The sequence below is a fragment of the Amphibalanus amphitrite genome, unplaced genomic scaffold (genome assembly GCF_019059575.1).
Source record: "Amphibalanus amphitrite isolate SeventyFive unplaced genomic scaffold, NRLGWU_Aamphi_draft 001177F_arrow, whole genome shotgun sequence".
Lineage (NCBI taxonomy): Eukaryota > Metazoa > Arthropoda > Thecostraca > Balanomorpha > Balanidae > Amphibalanus > Amphibalanus amphitrite.
The window spans coordinates 9,962-29,864 of NW_024882671.1; the positions used below are offsets into that span (position 1 = coordinate 9,962).

General features: G+C 54.7%; 1 protein-coding gene across 1 annotated transcript in view; it reads left to right on the top strand.

Annotated features, from left to right (window-relative positions):
* The first annotated feature begins 5,604 nt into the window (after window positions 1–5,604).
* LOC122370866 (RNA-binding protein Musashi homolog Rbp6-like) overlaps window positions 5,605–19,903 on the top strand; it is a 98,959-nt gene continuing 84,660 nt past the window's right edge. The window contains exons 1-2 of the mRNA XM_043346817.1: window positions 5,605–5,684; window positions 8,343–8,384. The gene's annotated coding sequence lies outside the window, so the exon portion shown is untranslated. The remainder of the gene's footprint in view (window positions 5,685–8,342; window positions 8,385–19,903) is intronic.

Here is a 19,903-nt window from a genome sequence, read left to right on the forward strand (position 1 = left end):
GGCCGTGCACATCTCGGAACCCGCTCCCATCTGCCGTGCAGCTCTCTGAGCCGCCTGCCGCCGGCGCCTCCAGAGCCGAGCGGGCCCCCATGCGCATGCCCCGGACGCGAGTGACGACACCGTGACGTCACCCGCCTGGGCTGTGCGTAGCGTGTAGCACTATTGGGAATTTGCCGCCCGCCCGCCCGCCCGGCCGGCCGGCGCCGCGGTGCGGGGGCGGCGGGCCCTTGCGTCACCGCTCGCGTCTCAGTCAAGGTGAGCCGTCACCGCCACCGGTCATGTGACCGTGACGTCACTGAACGTCCATAGGCGCTGAGGGGGCGGGGCGGGTGGGTGTTGCAAGGCAATATGTTCAGATGCATCCCTGCTGTGTTAGTGGTTTCAGTTTGAACATAACCCTGGACAGTATTGTGAGCAGGAAGCGCGCACATCGGTGCACGCTGCGCACTGGACTGCGGGTTGATGAACAGGCCCATCAAGTGCCGGTCGTGCCGGCTTCGTTTACGACCGGTGGTCAGTATTCTGCCGGACTGGTCGGTACAACAGTGCAGCTTATATAACGCTGCAGCGGTGCGCGGTTCAGGAAGAGCCTATATGGACAGGTCAGGCTGGATAACCACAAACGCGGCGGATAATACCCATTGCGTCGTTATTGTACTGTCTGTTCTGAGCGCCGGATCGGTGTAGCCGGTCCTTTGTGCGTCGCTCGTGGGCGACGGAGCGTGTCCGAGTGACTTCAGCTGGCGCTCAGGTGACTCAGCTGACTACCGGGGCAGGTGACGTCACAGGTGTCCGACGTCCGTGCAGCGGGCTGTCTGTGACGCCGAGGGTCGGTCGGTCTGTGGCATAGCGTGCACTGCGGGCTGCATGGGTCTGCACCCAGGCTATGAGTCTCGTGGGATAACCTGTGCAATTCAATCTGGGATATCATGCAGACGTAATGGACACTATAGCTCTTGAGGAGTGGATTTGGTGTGACTGCGCACGCGTTTAGTCTGGCAAAATATTCCCGGACCTCTCTGGGATCCACCCGAGTTGAGCCGCTCCACCCGCACCGTGACGGTGCCGCTCCGGTCGCAGCGGGCCGCCTCGTCGCGGGCCTCGGCTCTCAGACTGCACTGAGCTGCACGATCTGACCTCTCGAAATCTGAGGCGTAAATCTCACTCGGCCAGATAGGTGTGCACGCGCCGGAGCGGCGCCAGTGCGGCGCCAGTAGGCCTCCGAGCTGGCCGGCAGTAGGGTCCCGAGGGAGACGGCAGCTTATTTCCATTTTATGTCTAATAAATGTGTTTTGTTGTTGTTGTTGTAGCGCCACCTGCCTGGGTCCGAGGCCGTGCCACCACTGTTACCCGAGGTCGACTGGTAAAGGATGCTGCTTTGTGCGTGCTGTTGTCCTCATTTTGGATTCGTCTCTGAGAACATGTATGTTTTATACCGTCCCTGACTCCTGAGTTATTTTCCTATCTCCTTACCGATAATTACAAAGCGAAAATCGATAGTTCCGTCTCTAATGTCTGTTCCCCTTTCTGCCCGCCGTTCAATCTCCCCTCCACGCTTCCGTCCAGCTCTCCTCCCCGTCCCGCTGACCGACAGCCAGCCACCCCCCGTCCCTCTCCGCCGGGTGGGCGGTGCTGGCCGACGGGCCGCGCCGCCGCCGACACCGCCGCTCCGGGGACGGGTAATGACTTGGCATGGCGTCGGCCTCGTCAGCCCGGCGCCGCTCGGCCGGCCGCCCGGCGACCTCCGGTGACCCGGACACAGAGCGAACTGACCGGGCCAGCGTCGGCGAACGCGCCTCCCCGGCCCGTGTGTGCACGCTGCACAGAGCATTCTGTGCACGGTGACGTCACGCCGGCGCCGGACAGTCGGGTCTGGAGCGGTGGTTAGAGGCCAGGTTATCTTGTGGAGAGTGATGATGGTCTGTGTTTTGGGGCGGTGAGGTGCGCCGGTTGCGCTGGTGGGTGACCTGGGTGTGAGGTTTGTCCGGGGCCGCGACCTGACCCACTGTCTGATAAACACAGCCGGCAGTGTTGCGAGTCTCTCAGGCATCAACAATGCTGTGGTGATTCATTCCAGACTGAATCGTTGGATCTGCATGCGCTGTTTCCCACACGCGAGGTTTGCTGCAGGTTCTGATATATTCCATAGCACCGTTTCTGGCTGAGCGCGGCGAGGAAGCGCTCGTTGCCCTGAGTACCCATCAGGTGGCCCGCGCCTGGCCGCCGCTCAAACCGGACACAACTTTTCCTGATATAGACCAGAAGCCATCTCATCTGCAGCCCGGCTGCACTCAACAAGTCGACAGAACTCTGACGGGGACGGCCGCGCCGCCAGAGCCGCTCTTTACCGCTCGCCGATCAAGTACCGCTTCGACGAATCAATTCACACGGAGAGCGTAACTAGCGAGAAAGTTGCATGACCGGCTCCCGGTATACTCAACATGGGCCAAGTTTAGGACGGGATTTTCTATCCGTGATGACCTTTGCAGCGGTACGGTGCAAAGTTGCCTCGTTGTGCGGATGAGCACCTCGATGAGGGACGGTGGAGGCGCAGGGCGGTGGATGGCGGTCTGACATGCCGATGGAGGGTGTCGTTTTGGCCCTGGTCGCAGGTGTCTCAGAGCGCCGGCGTCACTCTGATGTCGCAGCTGTCTGCCTGAGTGCGCTGCGCTGGCAGCTCGGATGTGGGCCGTTTTGACAGGCTCGCAGAGGCGCCAGCGGGGACGAGCCAAAATGACTGATGTGCCTCAGCCGTGACTTTTTGGCAGGTGATCGTCTTGTGTCGCTATCATGCTGGCAGTATATTCGCGTCATCTGTCCGTTTTCAGATGTGTGCTCTTTGTGTTGGCTTGAATTTGATGAGTTACAAAGGTCTCGTTCTCTGTCATAAGCATTCAGCACTGTCACAGCTAGGCCGACGTCAAAATGTCAGAGTTCCACCGTCGTATCCACCCGACTTTAGTAACATCACAAATGTCACTGTTCGTAAACCACGATTCATTTTTTTTTCGGAATCTCACATGGTCAATCCATTCCATCTCCCTTTCGTCGTTTCTCCCTGCGCCTCCTCCTGGGACTATCATCAGTTCCTCGCCGCGGACCAGCCGCCTGTCCCCGAGATCGGTGCTGTCTGGGGTGCGCTGTTTTCGCCCTATCCCTCCCGGCGTCACCGTCGTTCTGGCTAACGGCCAGCTGGCAGCCACGCACGGGCGTACCCGGGGAGATTTGTCTGTAATGACACCGGCGACGGCGACGGAGGCGGAGGCGGCGACGAGGAAAGCGGCCGTGGTGGTGGGGGTGACGGTCTATGCTGGAGCGATTGTACAATGCATAGGTACGATGGACCGCACTGCAGTACTGAGAGCGATGGTAAAGTTATTGCGCTGGGCGTTGGCAGCCGCGAGGTTTGAGCTATTGTGATATGGCGGCGCTGGCAGGTGCCGCGAGGTCCCCTGGACTAACTATACCATTACCAGAGGCTGGGCGAAATCAGGACATTACCAACCATCGTCCGGCCTCGCCACAGTCCATCAGTGGTCGCCATCAGCCGCCGCAGCGTACATCATACATTATCGGACACTGCAGTGGCCCGGGCGTCGCCGCCAGGCACGGGCGTTCCCTCTCCCGCCCCCGCCCCCTGCCGGCCCGGGCAGGACCATCGCAATGCACTCTACCCGCCCATTCATCACTGACTCTCGGGCCGGCCGGTCAGCCGGCTGCCAAGACCCGTGTTAATGGCACCAGTGACCCGAGCCGTGCTTAATCCCGCACGGTGCGCCGGCCGCGGAAACAGCCGCTCTTATGAGACCCGGCGCGAATTGATTTTGCACTCATGTGAAGGTCACGGTTCGATCGGGATCAGCGCGGCCGTAAACCGGGGCATGTCGCTGACGGTGGTATAGACGCTGACCTGGTAAGCTCCTTACATAACGTGCTCCGGAAGGGTATTGAGGCGGTCGCCGACTTCACTAACTGTAAATAGTCTGTGCACTGTGCAGATCAGTCGTGACAAGACGGACACCACTTGAACTGACGTTCAAACTAGTGGTGTTTGGAGTAGGTGAAATAGATGGTTCACAGGAAGTGTTTATTTTTATATTAGAAATAAAAAATGAAAACTCAGTTATGTGAAGCTTGCCACCAACCTCCACCGACAATTAAATCTACTGGTTCTACGGATTCATCTACTCATAAATATCAAAAAGGCCGAATGTCTCCATTACCTTTTTGTAACACTCAAGTAAATCACCTCTCCTTAGGTGTAACTATCAGGTACACCAATCCAAGGTAATGGCATTCCACTCGCTATGGGTGGTAGCACAACTTGGCGTGTCCAAAGTCACTTCCATTCATTCGCCGGTCCATTTCGCTGTCGTGAACTGCGTCGGTTTCCCGTGTTTCCTTTGCTTCAGTCATCAGGGTCATTGGGTCCAAATGTATCACTATACGATGTCCTGACAACACTATCATCGCGACGTTGAACCGACTCGTTACGTTAGCGTATGTGCTGTAAGGAAAATGATCTACGAACATTGTTTTTTTGCACTTCCAGTGAAGGGTTATTAAATGGCATTTTGATTTTCGGTGATATTTAACTGAGTTCCATGTATAGAGATAAGCGAGGTATCAGCCTGAATTCTCGTAAAAGGGCTATATGAAGCGCGGCGCACGCTTGAAACATTGAATCATTTCATTCATGGCTTCATTTCACTCTATTGCTAAGAAGTTTTAGCTTGACCGCAGACCGTAGCACATGACCGCAGCGTGACATCCTCCATCATCTGATTGACCACAGCATGACCTCGCTCACCACCCTCCCAATGCACCGATCATATCGGTTTGGTCCAACTGGTCGGAGCTCTATGCAGAGCGGTCCGTAAAGGTCATACCCCGAGTCCCAGACCACAGCTGTTGGACAGGTCTGTCAGCTGCAGACCTGTCGGGCATTTCTGTCTACCGGCCGTGTCTGTATAATAGCCGCCCCTCCCCTTCATGCGGTCTCTGCAATCCCGAGCGCCGAGCCGACCGTGCTTGCCGTCTCTGTACCCCCCTACTGGGGAGGGGAGGCGATGTGTGGGGGCGGCAGATAATCCCGTGCAGTAGCGGTCAACAAGGACAACTGAACGGCGACGGTACTGGTCACCGCTCCCGGATCTAGGGGGGGGGTAGTACCTGCTGGGAGGGGGGGGGGGTCTCACAACGGCCACGCCCATCGGTAGCCAGGCGATATTTTGGCAATAAATGGTCTGAGATTGTCCACGATGATTGACGGTGTGAACTGTGCTTTTGGGAGGTACGGTCGTGACGATGGACGGGCTAATTAATAATTAATTAATTCAAAGACAGTGTCGGCACTGTCTTTGGTATAATATGACTGGATGCTGACGTTGCTCTGAGGGATACTGATGTTCCTCTTTTTTCGACTTTCGCGTCTCTACGTTGGGTTTACATGCACTGTGTTGACGACTGATTAGTGTGTGTTCCATGGTTTGGGTTAGGTGATCACGCTCTAGCACTGACGTCCGATTACTGTCTGTTGTACGGGGGTGGGCTATGTTATAGTGATTCCACACTGACGTTTTATTTCTATTTGTTGCAGGGGGTTCGGCTTTGTCACCTATAGCGATCCGGCCAGCGTAGACAAAGTATTAGCGGACGGCACGCACGAGCTAGATGGCAAAAAGGTACGTGACAACCACTTCTGGCCGGCGATTGTGACGTGCGTGGTGTTTTATGTGCTGATTGGTGCCTGGATTTGCGTTCATAATGCTGCAGTCATTCGCTGTGATTTATTTTCAGTGAGCGCGGCTCGCAATGGATGAAAAATGAACATATTCTTATTGAATATTTTGATAATGTAACGATGCGAATATTTTGATAACGTAACCACCTTTGCCAAAAGAAAGTATTTCTATTTAATTTATCGTTAACAATGGCTGGTGCGACAATATTTAAAAGTAACTCAGGTTCCCACTTCAAAATTATGAAAGTCGAAACGTATTGTAACCGGTGTTATAGATTCAAAAGAGAGACGTTTTTGCATTATTTTGTAATTTTGACACTTGTGGCTTGAACACTGCCATAAGATCATTTTTGAATGCAGTGAGCAAAGGTTGAACTAGTACAAATTCCCTTGAATCATATCGATGTTGTATCGGCCAGTTGTCCGTCTTGTGTCATGTGGTGCCGCCGCACACTGCGCTGTGTACACAGCTGCCAATAGATACTGTTGTCTAATCAATGGCTAATGCGCGCCAGACTTGTCCGTGCCTTCCTTTGCTCATGGTAGGGCTGCCTCAGTGACCTGTGAGGTTCTACTCATTACCGGGGCTCACCATTTAGAACCCATCATGACGTCATCGGAGGGTGTCACCATCTGTTCACCGGGTCGAAATGACGTCAGCGAAGGCATGTGCCATCATCCATCACAATAATGATTATAATCGGCACGCTGAAAAATTGATCGAGCAGCTGATGCATAGATAAAGCCGCCACTTTGCCAGTGACACATTTTCCCAACGGTCGGTGTCGGGCGCGAAATTACTTTGTTCGATATTGTTCATAACCGTGGGAAACGTCAATTATCGGCACAAAGCGTCCGAATGGCTGCTGTTTGCCAGCCCATTCAGCGGCGTGCTACCAACTGTGGAGCCAAAAGCGCTTCCGCTGTGCAAACTTCGAGCGACATGCAGCGCAAGGAGTCGTCGTTATTTAATGTCACGCCCCGTTTTGTTCCAAACACGCCGTGTAAATAATCGTGATGATGCTCGTTTATCTTCGCTTGTTGAGTGAAAAGATATGCGAGGAATGGCGTAAGGGAAGAATGGCAGATGTCGAATGATGCTCAAACACGTCTACTAAAATAGACTCCCTTATTCGGCTTGCGTCCGAATGAGTATCGATCCTGCAATGCTCCAATGCAGTGCAGCAATGCACATTCAAAATGTTGGTGACTTGCCGTCCCCTTCTATCAGGAAACCAAAATTTCTGCGATATGATTCGGAAAACTATACTTTTCTTATGATTAGCAATAGCAGCGCTTGTCCGGTGAGAGTTTTGGAATATTGTTCAAAAGGAACGTTAGCCTGATAGTGATGTCATAGAGCGGTTATTTGCCCCTCAGTTGACTACCCCCTACCCCAATAACTCACTTCAGTGAGCTGTCCGCACACACCACAGCGACGGTTGCACCTGTCCTGAGCGGTAAAACAGCTCACCCACGACCGAGTGTAGGGCGGTGGCCGTCGCCAGGGCTCAGTCGAGGAAGGAGGGCGGCGGGGTGACCTGTAGGGGGGGGACGGGGGGGGGGGCGACACACCTGCCTGCGACGTAATCAGTACCGTCGGCGTCACCGATGAATCGGTGCCAGTCGTCTGTCCGCCCGGGTATAAATAAGTCAGCCACCGCCGCCGCCGCCGCCGCCGCTGACGACGACGGCGACGACGACGACGCGTCGGTCGGTGTCCCGAGTCGCCGGTGTCGCAGGCGACGAACTCTTGGGGACCCACACAGCACTCACTGACATAGGGCGTGGCTTGGAATCAGGAAAGGGGAGATTTTGGGGCAGGTGTTTTAGTTATATGATGTTAGGGATAGAAAATTATTAACTGATTTATATCTGATTCCTTATGATGTCATAGCATTCATGGCAGCTTCACATTCATATAACTTTTACGACTCAACTTTAAAAGAAAACGCGGTTGCATTTAATTTACTTACTTTCTCACAAAATAAATCCATACATGTTGAACAGCTAGGTAAACGTTCTACACATTTACAAATTGTATTGCATTTAAGCATAATCATATTTATTTTGTTGCACATCCCTCAGTCCGTCAGAGGCATCATTACCCACAAGTTTCCCAGTCCCTGAGAGGCCCAGGGCGGGCCAGGTGTCAGACTGGAGCGGACTGGGGCATCACTTCCCACAAGTTGCCCAGCCCCTCACAGGCCCAGCGCGGGCAGGTGCCGGCTACGTGACGACGACAATGACACGCCGAATCGAACGGCCGTTCAAAGCAGCTGCGCCGTCGAGTGCGCCGCTTTGTTTCGACATTCTTTTGACACGCTTTCGACGAGCGTCGCCTGTGTAGAACCTCGTGAGCGGCGCCTGGGCGTGAAAGGCCGCGAAAGATTACGGAACGACGCCTCGTTCCGCGGCAGCTGGCGACTGAGGTGTGATAAGCGGGCGCAGCTCGCTCTGATTTCTACATGTTTCTCGTCGTTGCTTGTGCTACGCTTGGAGCTTAGATTTAATTAGTTCCTGCTTCCTGCAAGTCTGTCTAGTGTCTGCCTGGTGTCTGTCTAATGTGTCTGACTGGACTTTCTTGTCTGTCTTCCAGATCGATCCCAAAGTGGCGTTTCCAAGGAGAGCGCACCCAAAGGTAAGTTTCCGTGAACTTCACGGCCCATTTGGTCTCCCGTGACCCGTTGACATTCGGTGCACCCTCCTCCCCTCTCTTTTCCCCACGGGCACGACACCCTGTCTCCACCGCTGTGCTGGCGTGAACTGCTCTGTCGTGCCGGGCTTCGGGCTAGCTTCGGTCACGGGTCAATCCCGACTGGAGCAAACCATAGGAGGAGTGCCACTTGAGACGAGAGACTGAAATGAGATCTGAACAGGCCCCTGTGCGGCTCCAGTCCGCGCGGATCACGTGCCCCCTCGGCGTGATAGAACGGCATCGTTTGCTGTTCTTGTGACGCGGTGACGCCTGTCGTCTGCGCCAACAAAAACATGTCACTGGCACCGGATGGCTTCTCACAGACAGGGTAGACCCCGTGTGCGAATGAGGCGCGGGGTCTGTATTGTATGCTGGTGCATGCAAAGGGGGAGTTTCCACAGCTGTTAGGCGCTGCTGTTTGGCCCATGGGTGGATCTTTACAAGGCTGGTGTTGTGTCTGACTCTTGTGTCTGACATGGCTGTTGCTTGTCGATGTTGCATTTGATGTTGTGTGGTCGATGACTGCGAAATGCACAGGTGTTTGTGTCTGCCTTCTGGTCATCAGTGAGGCGGCGACACAGACAGTACAGTGGCATCCGCGACATTCTTTCAGTTGTAGCGTTCTTTTTCACGAGCTGTCACACACCACGGTTGGGTTCCGCTCGGCGGAAAAGTGACGCGTCCTGCGCTAACCGTCACGCGTGACCTGGTGTCACGTGCTCGCGTGCTTCGCCGCGCCCACGGGCTCGTGACGATGTGATGGTCACGCTCTTTTAGCCCTCCTCCGCCGTGAGCGACCGGCGCGCCCCTGGCGGCTGGCTGTGGAACTACTCACTGCCGGCAGCGGCGGCTGACAGTGACTGCAAGCCGGGAGGTCGGGGGTTTACCGTGGCTTTTAGCTGCACAGAGAAAAGCACGGTGACCTCTGAAGCTTGTTGAGATTGAGACATACCAATAACATTTGTTATTCGTCACTATGCTCATTTTTCCATTTCATGCCGGTAAACTGGCGAAAAGTCGCCTGACCGTTGACAGCCCGGCGTACCGATTATCGTAGGACCTATTCCACTAACATTTTAAAAACGACTAATGTTCTTTATCCATCTATTAGCAGCTACTTCAATATGTACATATCATAGCATGCTTGCTCTACTGAATATGCCGTATCGCGTGCCTCAACAAGCAGACCTAAGAGTTCACTGAGCGAGACCATTTTCTCGAGACCATTTGCGTGCATCTCGCCTGGCGAAATAGACGTCATGAACCGTTTCCGGCCATTCTACATGCATGCATTTCACCGTCTAGTACATAGCGCATATTCCGCTAACGTGGGCCGTCGTCGTCTTGTCAGTTTCGTGCAGCGGCGTCCGAAATCTTCGACTCGCTTCTGTCGCTCAGCGACTGGTTCGGCCACTGACGGAGAGCTGACATTATGGACATGATGGATATCGCAGTAATCCGTATATCTGCGGCGAATGGCGCGCCGTCGCCGTCACGGACATTTGTATGGCTGCAGCGGCCGTGTTGAGAAAGGTCTCGATGGCGGAATGCTCTCAGTGGCCACATTGGGAGGGGGCTGAGGACCGGGCGGTCGGTTTCAACCCGGCTCGATGAGAGTCGTGAGTCTCGGGGACGAGGGTGAGCTGAAAGCAGCTGGTGTCTCCAATGCTGCGCAGTTGTTCTGCTTTTGTTCAGCAAGTTGGGCCTGCCTTTGGGGCGTATGTATGTTTATCCATGGGCGCGGCACTTACTGCGATGGAACCGCTATCAGCATAAGTGATTTCCACTTGCTATCGTATCAAGAACTCTGCCGCTCTCCAAGGTCAAAATTCGTGGTGCATACTCTCTAACTCCTTCTTCAGATCTCTGCTCCTCTCCTCGACAGGCGCAGTAGCCCACAGCCCTACCCGTCAGTCTGGTGCACCAACACACCGCCACCGATCTGAGCCCGCTGAGAGGGTCGTAAATCAGCGGATTTCTGCGGTCAGCTGACCTGTCCAGCGCCGAACCCATCTCCGGGTGCGAGTCCGGCTTCGCGCCTGCATTGACCGATCTATAAACTAGTCGCTATGGTGCCGGTGACAGACACTTCTGCCGGGGTGTAATAGGTATGAGTACTGCTTCGGGGCTCTGGACGTGGGGCTCGTGTCCCGGATCTGCCAAAGGAGCTATCCCCAGGTTCATGTGACCGCTCTCACTGTGATGATGATTGCAGCCTGCTGAAATTGCTGACTGTTCGATCATTGAGTTTTCCCCTTAGATATGATATTTTGGTTTTATCCCGTCTGAAACTTAACGAAACGATGCATAATGCATATATTCACATTTGAAGTATTGATGCGAGCGACTAAAACCTCTCGCTTGTGAAGGCCTCCTAGCCCTCTCCTAGCCTCTACAAACATGTTACAATGGCTACCGACCTCGTGTAACTCACCTGACATCTCTATGCAAAACAACCGGTCGCCAAGTCCATAATTCCATTTGTCAGACACTGTAGCCAACAGGACCCAACTGCCTCTGTGTTAACCGCTCTCCGCACCGGTTCTGTCTGCCGTGCTCTGCGCCCGGGATGACGGCGTCATCGGCCGAACGTCATCGCCTGCGGCACGGTGACTCTCCGATCGTATCTCCCCCTCCTGCAGAGTCGCTGGCCGCTACCGCCCGGCGCCGGTTCGGCAGTGGTGGTGGTGTGAATTGTGAATAGAACGGCGGCTGGCATTGGTCCCTATGTGTCCTCTGAGTGCGACGGTTTGATGATTTTGGTTGATGGGAGTGAGGGTGGCGTTCCTCGCGCCGTGAAATTGCCGATGACTTGTTTGTAGCTTCTTTGTGTCTCGATGAAGAGGATTGAGAAGAGGATTCACCTACATAACCTCTGTTCTAGCCCATGGTAGCTCATGGTAGACTGTAACGGTCAGGTCGATTGGCATGGTATTCGCTCGCCTATCTGGAACATTCCGGGGCTAGCCTGTATGTTTGACCCCATTACTGCCAATATAAGCATCATATATCTTCCACTGCGCTCTGGCGAATTCGACAAGTGATAATCTGGTTTACCTTGGCCCCAATATTCCCTTTCCCCTCTGGGCCGATGACCTAACATGAATAGACGAATCCGTTAGGCCGAGAAGCATGCAAAAGCGTAATTTTAGTTGGATAACAACTGGTCGTGGTCATTGGTCACTCATACGGAACTCGGAATTAGTTGAGATACATAACTGAAGTCTGATATATAATTAATTTACTAGGCCACCCTGGCATGCCACTGCGCGTTTCCGGGTCGCTTCCAACGGGTGTCTTTTGTTCGCTCGGCAGCGGCGATCTTCGGGCGATGATTTCTCGGTCTCCCGTCGCTGGACCACCCTCCGAGCGAGACGGGGCGAGGCGCCTGGCCAGGTCGGTCGCTTTCCATCCCCTCCTTCCCATCTGGTGCGCGCTCCACCCACTCGTCTCTCCAATCACGCGCCCTCGGCGGCCGTAATTGTTTCTTACCGGCGCGCCGAACAAAGGGCGCATTACAATCGTTTGTGATAAAGTGTTCTCCCGGGCGGCGCTTCCGATTGCCGGCCGGTGCTGGGCGCGCCCGCCTGACCCGGCCGAAGTGGAGAGCGGCCCGGGCGCGGCGCGGTGCGGTGCGGTGCGTCTCTCGATGACCTCTTGTGGTAGGAGACGCGCCGCGGAGACGGGACGCGGCCGACCACCCCACTGATGACTGCTCGAGTGGCAGCTATTGCGCCGCCAGTCCGTCCACAGAGTGGTCGGACACGCTCGTTATTGTTGCGCGGCATTGTCGCTCCAATTTGCGGCCGGGCGAGCCGTGTTTGTCGGTGTTTGCGCACTGTCGACCTGTCAGCCTGTCGCGCTCGCAGCCTGTTCGCCCGTCCGACTTTCCCCGCTCCTGGAGGCTGACATCCCCCAGTCCGCAGTCGGAGGCTTACCGAGGCTGGTGCTCGCCAACCGCAGGCCAGCGGCTTATGGCACACGGTGATTGGCAGGCCACGTCACTGTGTTTGGGGGCTGAAACATGAAGAAATGTTATATTAGCTGCTGACTGGCTCACTTTTGGGGGAATTATTTTAGAAATATTTAGTTTAACTATTACTTGCTTAGATAAATTTTAAGTCAGTGTATTTTCAGCTTTGGTCAATTTGCATTGTTTTGAATCTCTATTTTTTCTCTTGGTTAAGTCAAGCAACTGAAACCCAAGATCAAATTGAAGCCATTATTCAGCTCCTGCCAATAGCATTGGCCCAATACCATTTGTCAAAATTACCGAAGTAAACTGTTGAGAAGAAACAGCGATATTCCGGAGCTTCATGTTATACATTAGTCCATGTAAGTACAGCACCTCATGCCGCAATTGCCCCCCCCCCCCTCGTCCACGTCATACTAAGCTGTGCGCTCGGGGCTGCGGTCGCTCCATTTGGGGGTTCGGGGGCTGCGGCCGCTCCATTTGGGGGTTCGGGGGCTGCGGTCGCTCCATTCGGGCTCGCTCCCGTCTGATTCTCGGGCGGTTGGTCACGGTGGCTGGGCGGCTCCCTCATCCGACGCCCGGGAGATGTGCCATCGGTCCTCGGCGCTTCTCAGGGGTGACAGATGCGCTCATTTTTCCCACATCGCATTAGCATATCGAACCGGGCTCCGTGGCCCGGCCTGGCCCCGGCTCGCCATAGCGTGGAAATTGAGATGACTCTCAGAGACTGGGACGGTCTCCGCACGGATGGCACCATGGACGCTTTGTGGTTCGGCGACAGCGACAGGACCCGTCGAGAAGCCCGGTACGTTGAACTTTACTCGCCTTCTCCGTACCTGTTTTGGCGCAGAGACGCGAACGGCGCCGGCTAAAAGCCATGGCGTGCAGACGTGACCGCGACTGAAGAGCTCGCTGGCCGCTGAAGGACTGACTCTGAGCTGAGTCAGCCTGGTTAATGGTCCGAGTGGGCAGTGTGTCCGGGTTGAGAGCACGGGAGAGAGGAGGGAGCGGCCAGACTCACATCGGCCCGGCACTCGGCGCCGGGAACTTTTAGCAGCGGTTTAACGTGCTGATGGCGCGGATGACACTCAGTTTGTGTCATTTTGGCTTTTGAGCAGCGTTTGTGGAGAGTATGGTGCCATTCTAACTAAATACGTTAGAAAACTGTTGAAACTTTGTAAAATCAGAAACTGTTAAATTCCTTTCGTGAACCTCGCTATATGCCGATAATTTGCACTGCAGAATATTGGCAACAGCTTCTCCATTTAGCACCTGGCGATACCTATCCGCCCTAATCTGTCTTGCCGCAATCTATGGAGAAGGTGTCTGGCTTTTTATCTCAGCAGAACCGCGGCAGACCACAGAGCTCGCCACGCATTTCCCTGATTGCGTCCTCCCCTCGGAGTCGGCTCCTCAGACCGGAACCGCAACCACTTGTGTTTTTCTGGCGGCCACCGCACATTTTCCGGACTTTGCCGCCCGTTGTCGGTATCATTATTGGACCGGGCTTGCATGCAAAATGTCACGTCATTTATATGCAAATGAGTTTGCTGGCTGGCAGCCTGCCGCATCGGAACGTTTTGGCATCCTTTCGGCATCGTAGTGAGACGGCGAGAGAGCAGCAGTCGGGGACAGACCGAGAGAGAAACCGCGAGCGGCAGAGGCGAGGGAGAAACCGGCCGCTTTGAGGTCGCGTTCCTCCGTGCACCGATTGTTGCCGGCTCGTCCGCGCCCGCCCACAAACGGGCTCCGGAGATGTTTGTCGTGGTTTCTAGGTTCCGCGCTCCCGGACCCTCTGACCCGTGCCGTCGTTTCGGCCGATGTCTCGGCGAGTTTTCCTCTTCTGATTCAGCTCCTCTCCTTCAGCGGGTCTCTCTCGCTATCGTGCGATGGTCGACGGGCGTGCCCCGCGGTGGTTCTGGCGCGCCTCGCTGGGCCAATCTGGAGATTCTGCTGACCCAGACGCGGCCGAGGTTTTATTCGAGGCGGAGTCCGCAGCCGGAGCGCTGACTCGCAATTGGGCGGGGCGGGCGGAATCAGCAGCGACCGCTGATCAATTTGCCGCATACTAACCCGGTCGGAGGATAAATCCGGCCCGTCGCACTGCGGCCCATCTATACGTCATTTGGGATCGCAAACGGAGCCCGCTTATTTACTGGACGGCTAGATAGCAATGCGGGATGCTAAAAGAAATAGGACGATTTTCATCTTAGAAATGAAATTACCATCTTGATGCTGATTCATTTGATTGTGTCGTGCGTCGCATTTTTACTGTTCAAGTTATTAATAGCGTGACTTTTCAACGCGTATAGTGAGGTGTTCCAGCACCTATGGCTGGCGTACATTCATTACCAACGCTAAATGAGCTTCACACGCAGCGCATTTTATATGGCGTGATTAATTACCCGTATTACAGTTAGGTGTAAGAGAGAGCGAAAACTTATTCACTTTTGTTAATGATGCTGGAACGTGATGCTATATGAACTTGTGTTGAACCGATTCTGATACATCAACCTAAAGGCCTGGCTACACTATGCGTTTTCTTCGTGCGTTTTTTGCGTGGTTGCGTGTTTTGCGTGATATCGTTCTAGAAAAAAGAACGATATTACGTTTTTGTGATATTTTTCACCTTAAATTTTAGTTACATAAGAGTTATATTAGCTTTTGTATATAACCAAAGTAAAAATTATATTGTTTATAACTTTTTTCCTAGAACGATATTACGCAAAACACGCAAACCTGCAAAAACGCACGCAGAAAACGCATAGTGTAGCCAGGCCTTAACACTCCTTATTATTTCATCTTGTTTTACAGTCTTTTTATTTCAAATTGAAATCATTTTGATAATCACCGCGAGCTGTCAAAATAAATGTTCCACCTTTTGAAATGAAATACAACGGTCTATGTGGTGATAAATTATTTCTGTGCGTTTGCCTCCTGAACGTGTCCCACGGTTCCGTGCCGAGTGGAATTACTCCTGTCCCTGTGAATTTCTGAGACGTTGCATGTCACGGTCTGATTACTCCGATCCACAGTGGCATAATCATCGGCGGCGGTTTTCACAGAGTGGGATCGACCTCGTCGTCGTTTCTTGTCCGCCCTGGTGACCTGACCTTTAAACCGCCTCTGACCCCGAGCTGCCCCCGCTCGGTGGCAATGTCCTCGTTGGAGAGCACTGGTGCATTGGATTGTGCACTGGTTTGGTTATTGAGGGGTGTATCGGTTCAGGTATCGACTGAAGCTGCCAGCTATAGAGGCGGTTCGACTCGCGCTATGACTATATGAGCGGCGCTGGTGGGTGGGGCCGCTTGTGGTCTCTTACACCGGTCCAGCAGTAGTCGGCTCTTACATTGTTAAATTGCTCTTGTGCCCAGCTGTTGAATTGGTCCAGTACTCCGCTGTATACGCTGTAACTTCGTCGGTCGGCTGTGACCGAATCACCGCTTTGGTTGTGGGTCCACTGAAGCTCATTGCCCTGCCACGGCTCATGAATTTCCACGCTCCAGAACTTCTTTCACTGCTGTTTTGTGATGATGTCTTGTTCGTGGAAGGCCATCCCGATCGCTGCTCCTTCCCCCCCCCCCCCCCCGTCTCCTGCCACTGCCACCGGGCTGCGTCCACTGGGGGTTGAGCGTGCGAAATGGGTGCCGGTGGACCGGCGAACGGAGCCCATCGGTCACCCGGGAAGACGCTGGTCCAGCGATCCTTCGACAGGCTCATTCCAGATTGTGACAGTGTCGATCGCGGCTCCATTCAGGATGACCTCAGACTCCAGGGAGCAGCCAGACGGGACGCCCCGATCGCCGCGGCGATATATATGCGACGAAAAAAACGAACGGCCGGCGAGGGATGGGCTGCTTTTCTCGAGAGGAAAACCCGAACGTCGTCGACCGGATTGGAAGAGAGGTCACCTTTCTCGAAGAGCTACTGCCGGATGCTATCTAGATCAGACGCCTACTTGGACCGCTTGAATTGCGTTGATGGGGAAAGAAGGATGATGTTGTTATGAACGGATTAAGTCACGAGCTGATTACTTATGAGTTGTGAGGTAGATTGGCTCGCAGTTTGAAATGTTTCCCCACCAACGGTTATTCGTCATCACTACTGTCTGAAGAAAGCTGACGGAAAGGCGCCCATATACAGGCCCATATACAGACCCATATGTAGGCCTCCAAATATAGATTTCACAAGTTTCTTCTTAGTTTTAGCCATATCAGGCGGTGCATGCTAAGATGTAGAAGACGGTTTTGATTGCTTACGTGTTCGTAGGGAATTGGCTTGGCGTGGAAATTTTGTTTCGTTATTTTCTCGTATAAGAACCTACTCGTTTTCGTTCATGTTGTAATCATGGAAAAGCGGGAGTGATTTGGGTAGAATCATCGATACACACGTGTCACTTAGCATGGTTCAAGTTAAAGAAGCGTGGTGGTCCAAATTAAGTCGATTCGAAGCAAGTTTCGCAAACTAAGGTAAATTTAAAACATGCGTTGTGACTTGTGTTGCTACTTGAGTGCCAAGTGCCACCATCAACAAAACTTCACATAGGAAGCATTGAACGACATAAGAATCTGTGCTAATTAGCTGCACGCTTGATGGTTTATTTGACTTTCGTGGCATTACGTAAACACCTTCTTTGTTTTTGCTCTGGCTGCATTGATTTTCCGTTAATTACTGTGATGCCAAGCGTGAAGACAAGCCAGGATGTTGAACGCCCACAGAAGATGGGCGCTCTGAAAGAGCCTTCGCCACTGGAAAGTCATTTCCTTCGCGGCCAGGCCCTCTAATGAAGCTGAATTCACATTCAAATCGTCGTCCACCAAGTCAGTAACGAAGCTGCTTATTCTCGGTCGCTCGCGGCAGCGGCAAGCGGAGCTCCTCACAGGAACGAGAGGCCTCGCCGGGCCGGAAAGCACAAACAGGGAAGATGAAAGACAGTGGGGCGCGGACGGTGGCGGCGGCGGCCGGACCGTGCGCCGCGGTCGGCTGAGAGACTGAGTGGGCCGCGGGCGGACGCACCCGGGCGTGCCCGAGTGGGCTTTCTGCTCGCCGGCAGTCGCAACCGCCCGGCGTGCTGCCGCTGACGGACAAAACGGAAAAGAAATTGAAACGGTCGCCACTCCGAATAGCGCTCCGTGGGGCCGGGCAGCCGTCAGAGACCTGCCCGCGTCCGTCCGTCCGTCCGTCCGTCCGTCCGACCGTCCGTCCGTCCGTCCGTCCGTCCGTCCGCAATTCTCGTCTCTCTCGCCGTCAGCAGGCTACATTGATTGCGGTGCGTTCCTCAGCCGCCCCGTCCCCGCCGCCACCCACACCCCGCCCCCCGACCGTCCCCGGTCACCGCGCGTTGCCATTGTTCGTCCGACCCGGATCGAGTACTAGGCTGCGGGTGGGGGCGCAGCGCAGCGCGGCGCGGCGGGGCGGTCGACTCTAATGCGTCGGTTTTTCGACGGGCTCGACACCGTCGTTGCGGGGTCGTGCTATAGGGCGCACCGGCACCATTAGTCTGACGAATGGACTCACCTGGCACTCAATCGAATTTGAAAATCCGTGGACTGCTTCTAGCCTCAAATGGCAGACAAACCTGGTAGTATAGTAAACCGTCCCATCAGAACTCCAGTAGCGCCCACTGGCCGGGCCGGACAGGTATAAGTTTGAATGCAGTTTTAACATCGGTCTTGAACAGCAAGGTCCCTGCGCCTCCAGCTAGGAAATCAACCGCACGGCCTCGTCGAATGATGTGTACGTCACACGAAACTCGTCTGGGTCTATCCCGGCGTTGACCCCGACATCTCTCGACTGTGATAGATCTAAAATGAGCCGCACTTCGCCATTAGGTTTATCGCGCGCACTCAACTGGTTCACTATCATGTTCGGCAGCGGTGGAGCACGGAACGGTCCCCGTGTCGTACCGTCCGCGACCTCTCGCCGAATGGCTGCCGTCACCCCGGCACGGCGCCGTTCGGCGGACTGATTGTTTTTCGCGAAACGGCTCCGCGCCGCACCGCGGTAACCAATGTCAGCCCCGTGCCGGAACCGCCCAACGACAGTCTCTCTGGCATCGACCATTTTCCACAGCCTGTCGCTTGGCTTCCACCCTTCTGCACTGTCGACGGCGTAGGATCATGCACGAGTCAAATTATGAATACGCCCCCGAAGTCAAGCCTAGGATTGTTTAATCGCAGTACCACAGCCTGCCGTGCCGGGCTATCTGCTGTTTGCACTTGCCTGACCGGCCCGCCGCGCCGGCGCCGCGGTGTGCGTTATGAGTCACGCAAGGTCGTCTTTCCGCGCGTGGCCGCCCGTTCCCTTATCCATGTCGCCGCACCCCCCCCCCTTTCTCTCTCTCTCTCTCTCTCTCTCTCTCTCTCTCTCTCTCTCTCTCTCTCTCTCTCTCTCTCTCTCTCTCTCTCTCTCTCCCTCTCTCTCTCTCTCTCTCCCTCTCTCTCTCTCTCTCTCTTCCTCGACCTCCTCTCTCTCTCTCTCTCTCTCTTCCGCCCTCTATCCTCTCTCTCTCTCTCTCTCTCTCTCTCTCTCTCTCTCTCTCTCTCTCTCTCCTCTCCTCTCCTCTCCTCTCCTCTCCTCTCCTGTCCCCTCCTCTCCTCGCCCCTCCTCTCCTCTCCTCTCCTCTTTCCTCCCCTCCCCTGCTCTCCGTCCGTCCCAGGCCATGGTCCTTCCCTTGTTAGTCGGTTTGTCGGCGGTGTAGCTTTTATCACCGCTACGGCCGCCCAGGCCGTAAGCAAATAGCACCACTGGGTCCACAGATTCCCTTCATGTCCGGCTTTCGCGTTTGACGCGAGCACTAGTCAGCTAGTTTGCCGCGCTGCGTTTCTGCTGGGCTATACGCGTTGAACTTGGCATGTCTGGCAGGCGCCGCTATTGCGCCAGGTATATATCGATACCATACCGAGGCCGCGATGACATGTACACGCACCGACCAGTTGGCGACATGTTGACCCTGTTAATGTCTTCTAGACCGCCTTGCCGACGCCGGGGCTAAGCCAACAGAAATGTGACGCCCACACCACGTGGTCAGAGTATAACCGGATCCAGTCATTCCAGCCGGTGGTCCAACCTACATACACTCACCGTCGCGTTCACTGTCTTGCTGGGGGAGAGCCGGCGCCGGCCGAGACGAGACGAGACGAGTCGGCCGTTAGGGGTGACGTCCTTGAGGCTCGCTTTGGCGGAACTTAATGACGTCCCATTGGCGACTGAAACTGGTCTGATGACCTGGGCATTCCAGCCCAATCAGGAGCCGGACGGCAGGGGGAGGAGGGGGGTCCAACTGACCCCCTCCCCACACGCTAGACGCAACAGAACGCCGCACACGGGCGAGGGATATGATAGGTGTACGGATCAGGCTCATTCGAAAACCCGACCCATCAGTATCACAAGCGGCGGCCGCCGCTGCGACGGGACAGCGACGACCTGCAATTGTGCCGTTACATTCCGACTTAGCGTTGGAAACGGTTTAACATGAGCCTTCTTGCTG